Here is a 7,110-nt window from a genome sequence, read left to right as displayed (position 1 = left end):
TAAACGACTCACGGTTTCCTACGTGGGGCTCCCGTTCTCACAGCCCCGTGATACAGATGAAGTCACCGAGACCCATGGAAGTTCACTGACTTGCCCAGAAACACGTCCTCGACAACTGACGGAGGCGGGATGAGAACCCAGGGTGTCCGACTCCCAACCCCAAGCTCCTTCTGTGCAGCGACGAAGGGACGGACCCCTCCCGCGACCGCCCTCGGGCCGGAACGTCCCACCTCCCCGAGCGCACCGCCGAGGAGAGATCCGCGGGTGAGATCCGGGTCGTTGCGGAGACGGGACCCCGGATGTCCACGCCGGGAGTGGTTTTGTCGAATTCGGGACCCGTGCCCGAGCGGGAGCTGACCGACGCCGACCCGCCTCTCTCGGCCCACGCGGTGACGGTGGATCCGTGGGAAAGGGGAAACGGGGAGTAGGTCTCGTCGACGGGACGGTCCGCGGCGTCGGAGCTGACGGACCTGTGCAGAAAGACCTCGCGGGATTGCTTTCTGACAGATTTAGGGAGGAGGAGATGATAATGACGACGACGATAATAATAATGATAACGGCATTTGTGAAGCACTTCCTATGTACCAAGCACCGTTCTAAGCGCTGGGGAGGATACAAGGTGATCAGGTGGTCCCACGTGGGGCTCACGCTCTTCCTCCTCATTTTCCGGACGAGGTCACCGAGGCACAGAGAAGTTACGTGACTTACCCAAGGACACACGGCTGACAAGTGGCGGAGTCATGATTAGAACCCATGACCTCGGACTCCCAGGCCCGGACTCTTGCCGCTGAACCGCGCTGCTTCTCACGTGCAGAATGGAAGGAGAAATAGATGGAAACCGTCGGTCTCAGGGGAGACCGCCCCGTTGTAGAGGAACCGAGGAGGGGCCGGGAGCCCCGACGGGACTTAGAAAAGCCCCAAGCAAATGGGACTGTAGACAGACGGAGGAATGACCCATCTAAAGACATAGATCTCCCTTCCTCCGCTCTCTCCCCGCTCCGGTCTAATCTTCACTCTGCTCCTCATCTTCTGAGCTCCTCATCTTCCCTCCCAAGCCCTGTCCTCTTCCTCACTTCCCTATCGCCGTGGAGGATACGACCATCCTTCCCGTCTCTCGGGCCCGCGACCTCGGTGTCGTCTTTGACTCGGCTCTCTCGTTCATCCCACGCATCCGATCCGTCACCGAAACCTGGCGACCTCGTCTTTATAACATCGCCAAGATCCACCCTTTCCTCTCCACCCCAACGGCTATCTTCCCGGTACGGGCTGTCGTAACATACCGGCTGGCTTATTTTGTCGGGCTTCTCTCTGATCTCCCTTCCTCCTCTCTCTCCCCGCTCCGGGCTATTCTTTACTCTGCTGCGGCCTGGCTCACCTTCCTGCAGAAACGCTCTGGGCGTATCACTCCCCTTCTTAAAAACCTCCAGTGGCTGCCTATCGACCTCCGCACGAAACCAAAACTTCTCACTCTAGGCTTCGAGGCTCTCCATCACCTCGCCCCCTCCTACCTCGCCTCTCTTCTCTCTACTGCCCACCCGGCACGCTCCGCTCCTCTGCCGCCCACCTCCTTGCCATCTCCCGTTCTCGCCTATCCCGCCGTCGAGCCCCGGGCCGCATCCTCCCGCGGTCCTGGAATGCTCTCCCTCCTGACCTCCATCAGACTGATTCTCTTCCCCTCTTCAAAACCCTGCTTAGAGTTCACCTCCTCCAAGAGGCCTTTCCAGACTGAGCTCCCCTTTTCCCTCTGCTCCCTCTGCTCCCCCTCTACCCCCCCCACCTCTCCTCAGCTAAGCCCTCTCTTCCCCTCTTTCCCTCTGCTCCTCCCCCTCTCCCTTCCCCTCCCCTCAGCACTGCACTCGTCCGCTCAACTGTATATATTTTCATTACCCTATTTATTTGGTTAATGAGATGTACATCACCTGGATTCTATTATTTGGCTAACGAGATGTACATCACCTTGATTCTATTGATTTGCTATTGTTCTAGTGAAATGTTCATCCCCTTGATTCTATTTATTGTTTTTGTCTGTCTGTCTCCCCCGATTAGACTGTAATCCCGTCAAAGGTTAGGGACTAGCGCTGTTACCGATTTGTACATTCCAAGCGCTTAGTACAGTGCTCTGCACATAGTAAGTGCTCAATCAATACTACTGAATGAATGAATAAAGGCCCCCGGGGCTCAGGTCCCACAGTCCACTCCAACTAAACCGGTGTCCCGCACGGAGCCCCAGATCCCATTTCCATAACTGGCATCCAAGTCGACGATGCCATCCTCTTCTGTGCTGTGCCCTTCCCGGTCCTCACCCTTCTCTCTCTCTCTCTCTCTCTCTCTCTCTCTCTCTCACACACACACACACACACCAGCCTCCCTCAGCAGTAGCACGGCAGCCCCTACCTGCACCTCGATAGTGGGTCGAATCTGAAAATTGACCTGATCATCCTGACTGCAGAGGAAGGGTCCTCGAGGCTGGAGAGATGTGTGAAAATGCCCCCGTAGAGAGAGTTGAACCTACTCAGAGCCGCCCTCGTGTCAGCCCGCCCCGACCTGGGCGTGAACGAGCTTGGAGGCCGTGGGGATTCCTTCCGGATACCCGGCTCGTCCGGACACACGACCGCGGTGACTTGACGCCGAGGCCTCTGCCGGCGACGCCACACGTGAGGTCGGTCCCTTCCGGGCGGGGTGCACTCGGAACTTCTCTGGGATTTCCGGTCGTGGCGCGTGGGAAACTTTGGTGTGGACACCCGAATGGCAGAATGAAAAGCCTGGAGTGTCTCCCCAGGCCCTATGTCCACGGATGCCTCTCGCCGGACTCGGAGGTCCCCGGGACGATCGTCAGTCTCAAAGCGGGGGTACCGCTCTCCTGCTCGTTTCGACCCGTAAGCTTTGGACTCCAGAAACGTCTCTTCTCAAAGCTGGAAACGGAGAGATAGGAGGTTGCAGACCGCCTGATTCAGAAAGTTGCTTTTGGGGGGCAGGTAAGGGACGGACGCTGTATTCAGCTTACCTTGGGGGCCGTGAAACTCTGACTGCCGCAGCAAAGATGACTGCAATACTCTGCTGTATCGATGCTCAGTTGCCCCCTTCTCAGAATCCCACGAGGGGCTCATTCGCACTCTGGCAACCCGGCACCCGGACGATGTCTGGCACAAAACCTGCCTGCTCTGAGGTCGGTGGTCTCGGATGCGAGTCCGCACGGCCCGTCCGCTTCTCCGAGAGGGATGGGGTGTACGCGTGTGACGCGCCCTTTTCCGGGCCTGACCCTACACTCCCGGAATGCTCCCCTGGTGGGCCCAGAGTTCTCCCTCCTCCGGGAGTTAAGAGCGTGCCGCTCCGTCCCGCGGACGGGGTCGTGGGCGGGCGGGCGTCAGACCCGTCGACGGAATCGAGGGCCCCGGCTATTCTAGGCCCCGTGGCCGAGTCAGAAGGGACCCGCTCCCCGCGCGGAGCCTCGGACGGTACTGATCCCTTGACCTGAGAGAGGCGGCCGCTTCTTTTCTCGCTTCCCCGGCAGCTGACCCCTCTGCCCGACTGACCCGCGGCGACGCTACATCTCGCCTTTGGTGTAGCGACCGATTCCAGGAATTCATCTCTCAACGTCCAGCGAGCGTGAGAATCGATTCGGCAGACCCCACGCTGCAGAGGGATGATCCGCTGGGCCGAGGTAATGCCCTGAATGGCCTCTGCTTAGAATGATATACTCTATCGGATGTTTCCTCGACTCATCCTACCCTGATCCGCGCACCGCCGAGACCGGCACGGGGCTCCTTTCGGCGTGTGATCCGACGGCTTCGACGCACGCCTCCCCTTCTCCCCTTCCTCCCCGTTCTGAAAGCCGAGACTCGCTGTAGGAGCCTCCGCTGGGTAGGAGGTGGTAGAGCGTGGATAGGATGGAAGAATGATGGGACTGAAGCTTTTCTACCGGTCCCGACCGAATGACGCCCGAAGTTATTTGAACCTGACCTGAAGGGACACGTGGGGATCGGTGAGCCCGAGTGGCCGTCTCCTTCGCCCCGTGCTCTGAGGCTCCCCTCTGTGGCCAAACTCTCCGGTCTCCGGGACATCCCGCCATCTCGGAGCCGGAGAGGGACCGGTAACGGAGTTCGGAAAACAAGAGGTTTCTTTCGCGGACGCCGTTCTCCCTCTCCCCGACCCAACTTCGAACCTATCGTCGAGACAGATGAGGACTGTAGACGGGCCACGTCGGCGGAGCTGACTGCAACTCTCTGCCCTTTTGACGCTCGATGGCCGTCTCCAAAGACAGGGACGCTGGACTTCCGGAAGACACGTCTGTCCCACGGTGTGAGGTCCCTTCTCCGGGAACCGAGGATGTGTGGGGACAACCCGCGTACGGGACGGCGGCCGCGGTGAGGTTGACCCCTCTGTGGGATCGAGGGCCCCGGGCCCGCTCGGTCCCACGGTCGAGTCCAAGGGAGCCTCGGCTTCCGAAAGCGGCTCGGGTGGTCTGTGGGCGGTCCCGTCCCCCCGTCCTTTCCCGAGTCTAACGGATGGCCGGGTCTTTACACGACGAGAGTATCCATCCGGGGGGTGCGGGGAGGAAAATGGACATGCGAGGGGAACCGCAGGCCGCCTCCTGGAGAAGATGTCATCTGACGGAATCCTTAAAGGTGCAGGTCAAGGAACTTCCATGGGGGAAGAGTGGAGGTCCAAGAAAAAAGGGAAAGCGAGAGAATATTAAGAGATGAGAGAAAAACATAGAACACGAGGAGAGGCAGGCACGACCATTAGCTCACCTCAAGAGTGAAGTGTAAGGGCTTAATTTGGAGAGGAAGTAGGGAGGCTAGGTAGTGAGAAGCTGGGAGACTATCTGAAACCTAAAAAGACCGGGGATAGCGTGAGAGCTGAAGAGTATTCATTAGATTGTATTTATTGAGCAATTAGTGTGCGCACAGCTTGGTACTCACTCCGGGGGAGACACAGACGCATTCCCTGCTCATCGCCCTCCCCGCCCCCCCACCACCACCATCCCTATACCCCCATCATCCCCGACACCGTCGCCCCGGCCGACCCCTCGGTCCTCCCTCTCTGGGCCGATCCACGGTCCGCGTTCGATGCTTATACCGGCTCCGGCGCTTCCCCTCTCGGGGTCATACCTGGAGAGTTTCCAGGGCTCTACCAGTCTCGATGACAGAACGGAGACTCGAGGCGTAGCCGTTCGGTTCCTAGCGTGCCGGCTAGCGACCCGCAGGCGATCCGCTTAAAGTCAAAACTCCCCCGGGCCGGGCGGTCCGGGAGAGAGTCGAGGGCAGGGACTCGGGTTTACAGTGCAGAAGGAAGCCGAGGTAGACAGCGTTCGCATTTTGACCCAGAATACTCTAGGGATACGCTAACGGAACGATGGAGTTGGGGCATTCCCGGGAAAGATGCTTCTGCGGAACACTGCGGGTGAGACCCGACTCGGTGACGTAAAACGAAACGAGACACGGCACTCGAGAGAGGACGAAAGAACCATCGACGGCCACGCCTTTTGCCCTTTATGAGCTCAGGGGCCGCGGTGGGAGACAGACATTGTCATATGCGAACCTATTACAGAAACATAGCGTTGGAGTCGAAAGGCAAACGATTTCGTTTGAGACAGATCGAGCCACAGCGACGCCACAGACGAGGGAGATGTCAGAAGTGAGCGGAGATGGACGTTGCGCGAGAAAGTTCCTCATGGCCCCAGTGACTCCAAGTGGTCTGCGCCGAACGGAAAGGCCGGCGGTCGGTCACAACCTCATCCGCACTTTGGGCGCCGTCCCTCTCGTCTTGGCTCCCCCGGGAAAGCGGGCGGACGTCTGTCGGTCGAAAAGGATGGCCCCGGTGACGAGCGTGCTATTAGGGTGGACTGCTTAGGACTCTCTCTCCTGCCTCCTCTGTACCGAAAAAGTCAAGATGAGTCCTTGGGGGAGCAGACTGTTCATCCCCGATAGGCCTCGAGATTCCCCTGGGCTCACTGGGCCTCCGCTGGAGAGGTGGTTGGAGACACAAGGTCTCAGCCTTGACGCTGACCTCCCGCTCCCCCCGGGAGCAACCCGTAACAGATAATGGAAAGGTCCCTTCTTTAGGAGCTTTCTAGAAATGGGCCAGGCCGTGCCAATAAAAGAACTGTTCACTACTCTGCTCTATCTTTTCATACTGGACCCCTCTCTTCAACAGAAATCAATGCCCTCGCCCCCTCGCCCCCGCCCCCAACCACCAAATATCAGGCCAGGAGGCTGGCATTCCTGAGGCCAGGCATCCCCGGTACGTTTGTACATTGGGCACAAGTCAGTGTCTAATACTGGGCCTGCATTTTCAGCTCCAGGGCCTATGTGCTTGACTCTCAAGGAAATGTATCTACTGCACCTCAGTGAGTCTCTTTACATTGACATGCACCTCCTACCAGATGTTCTAGAACTCAATTTCTCAGGAAAGGATAGTGACAATGCCTGCCTTCCTCCAGACAGAGTACCACCTACCTTGCTTCCTCAGAAACCGTCGTCACACACAGAAGAGTCCATTCTTTGGGGACTGTGGATGTGCCAGGTGAATCGGAAGTCACGGGGAGGTCCAATCCGTTGACGGAGGCGAGGGCCCCGGGCCTTCGGGCCTACCGCCGAGTCACAAGGAACCAGACCCCGTTTCCGTGAACGGCTCGTGCATCCACGGCGGCGTCCTCCTCCCCGCCATTCTATCCCCCCCAGCCCCCACCAGCTTCACGCGCACACACTCGACACCTTCCCTCGGATGGAGGGGTATGGACCGTGGCTCCTTCTCAATAATGGGGCAAGTCTGAGAACTGACTTGACAGTCCAAAGTGCGGAGGAACGATCTTCAAGGCTAGAGAAATGCAAGGGGCAGCTTCTGGATTTTCATAGAGTCATATTTCTGGAGAATTGACTGTACTAAGCACTCGGGAGAGTACGACGCAAACGACAGACACATTCCCTGCTTATAGAGCTCACTGTCTAGAAGGGGTGGGGGGGGGCAGACAGGCATTTACATACACGAATCACTAATTAAATACTTGCAGATAGGTAGATAGACATACACACATGGGCTGTGGGGATGGCAGGGAGAATGAATAAAGACCTTAAGTCAGGGTGACGCATAAGGGAGCAGAAGAAGAGG

The 7,110-nt window shown here is 58.2% G+C and overlaps 1 long non-coding RNA gene across 1 annotated transcript; it reads right to left on the bottom strand.

Annotated features, from left to right (window-relative positions):
* Nucleotides 1-5,475: 5,475 nt before the first annotated feature.
* LOC114816188 lies at nt 5,476-6,574 on the bottom strand. Its single transcript, XR_003763957.2, has 2 exons — nt 6,459-6,574; nt 5,476-5,873 (listed from the first exon to the last, which is right to left on the bottom strand). It is a non-coding gene; the product is annotated as an uncharacterized LOC114816188 (long non-coding RNA).
* Nucleotides 6,575-7,110: the final 536 nt, after the last annotated feature.

Source organism: Ornithorhynchus anatinus, chromosome 13, assembly GCF_004115215.2.
Source record: "Ornithorhynchus anatinus isolate Pmale09 chromosome 13, mOrnAna1.pri.v4, whole genome shotgun sequence".
NCBI lineage: Eukaryota > Metazoa > Chordata > Mammalia > Monotremata > Ornithorhynchidae > Ornithorhynchus > Ornithorhynchus anatinus.
The sequence above is the reverse complement of the archived record's forward strand: the minus strand, read 5'-3'. Positions and strand labels throughout refer to the sequence as shown.